Source organism: Nomascus leucogenys, unplaced genomic scaffold (genome assembly GCF_006542625.1).
Source record: "Nomascus leucogenys isolate Asia unplaced genomic scaffold, Asia_NLE_v1 000990F_62364_qpd_obj, whole genome shotgun sequence".
NCBI classification, from domain to species: domain Eukaryota; kingdom Metazoa; phylum Chordata; class Mammalia; order Primates; family Hylobatidae; genus Nomascus; species Nomascus leucogenys.
The window spans coordinates 2,162-4,434 of NW_022096537.1; positions in this window are offsets into that span (position 1 = coordinate 2,162).

Here is a 2,273-nt window from a genome sequence, read left to right on the forward strand (position 1 = left end):
TAAACATTGCCATTTGCTGCTATGCCACCTTTGTTTCTTAATATAACATAACACATCCTGGTCTGAGTTACTGTCACTCCACAGAGTTATGTTTATGAAGTGCTGCCTAATAAAATATTTCTTGTTTGTTTTAATTGTTCTCATTAAATTTAGCTCATTCTTCAACACATATCTTAAACTTCACCACCTCCATGAAGTCTTCATAAATACCTCTAGTTGGAATCCTTAGGCAATCCCTCACATTACCATACTATTTATTTCCATTTCTTAGAGCATAAATAATGGAGTCACTAATCTCATTGTTTTTAAATTAATAGACCTTATTTTTAAAGCAGTTTTAGGCTTACAAAAAAATTAAACAGAAAGTACAGAGGTTCCCACATGTCTTCCTTCTTTACTCTCCTTTTCATCTATTATTACCATCTTGTATTGGTGTAGTACATTTATTACAATTGACAAATGAATATTAATACATTATCATTAACTAAAGTTCATAGTTTATGTTAGCATTCACTCTGTTGTACAGTTTTATAGGTGTTACCCATGCATAATGCCATGTGTACACCATTACAGTATTATACAGAATGCTTTCACTTCTCCCCCCAAACTCCCCTGTGCTCTCTCTCTTCACCCCTCCCTTTTTCCTAACCCCAGATCTTTTTTACTATCTGCATAGTTTTACCTTTTTCAGAATGCCATTGTCTTAGTCCAGTTTCTGCTGCTATATCAGAATATCATGGACTAGATAACTTAGAAATAAAAGAGATTTATTGGGTCACAGTTCTAGAGTCTCGGGAGTTCAAGGGCATGATGCCAGCATCTGCTTGGCCATCTGCTGAGGGCCATCTTTTTGCATCATACTATGGTGGAAAGTGAAAAGGCAAGTGAGTGCACAAGACAAAGAGAAAATAGGGGCTGAACTCATCCTCTTATCAGGAGCCCCCTCCCGAGATAACCAACCCACTCCCACAATAACAGCATTAATCCATTTATAAGAACAGAGTCCTCATGACCTAATCAGCCCTTAAAAGTCCTACCTCTCAACATTGTTACAACGGGGATTAAGTTTCCAACACATAAACTTTGGGAGGTACATTGAAACCATAGCAGTCATATGGTTGGAATCACACAGTGTGTAGCCTTTTCAGTCAGGCTGCTTTCACTAAGAAATGTGAATATAAGTTTTCTCCATGTCTTTTTGTGACTAGGTAGCTCATTTCTTTTCATCACTGAATAATACTACCTTGCGTGGATGTGTCACAATTTGTTTATCCATTCACCTATTGAAAGACATCTTGGTTGCTTTCAAGTTTTAGCAATTATGAATAAAACTGGTATAAAGGGCCGGGTGCGGTGGCTCATGTCTGTAATCTCAGCACTTTGGGAGGCTGAGGCGGACAGATCACGAGGTCAAGAGATCGAGACCACCCTGGCCAACATGGTGAAAACCCGTCTCCACTAAAAATACAAAAATCATCCGGGCGCGGTGGCAGGCGCCTGTAGTCCCAGCTACTCGGGAGGCTGAGGCAGGGGAATCACTTGAACCCGGGAGGTGGAGGTTGCAGTGAGCCGAGATCAACCACTGCACTCCAGCCTGAGCAACAGAGCCAGACTCCGTCTCAATCAGTCAATCAATCAATCAATGCTATAAATATCTGTGTGCAGGTTTTTGTTTGGATACAGGTTTTCAACTCATTTGGCTAAATACTTAGGAGTGTGATTGCTGGATCCTAGGGTAAGACTATGTTTAGTTTCAGAAGAAAATGCCAAAGCCTCTTCCGAAGTGGCTGTACCATTTTCCATTCTCATCAGCAATGAATGAAAGGGTGGTCCTGTTCCTCAAAGTGCTCACTAGCATTTAGTGCTATCAATATTCTCCATCTTAGCCATTCTAATAAATGTATAATGGTTTTCCATTGTTTTAATTTATAATTCTCTAATGACATGATATTGAGCATATTTTCATATACTTATTTGCCATCAAGTATACTTCTTTGGTAAGATAATTGTTCAGATCTTTTTCCCACTTTTTAATTGGGTGGTTTTTTTTATCGTTAAGTTTAAAGGGTTTTTTATATGTGAATATAAGAACTTTATCAAATATGTGTTTTACAAATATTTTCTCCCATATGTGGCTTGTCTTTTTATTCTCTTAAACTTATATCATATTTAATTATTATAATTGAGTATAAGGTCCTGTAGGGTGGGATTTTGTCTTAGAAATGTTTTTGGTTAAATTTAATTAACTTTGTAAGTTGAAGTCACATCAGACT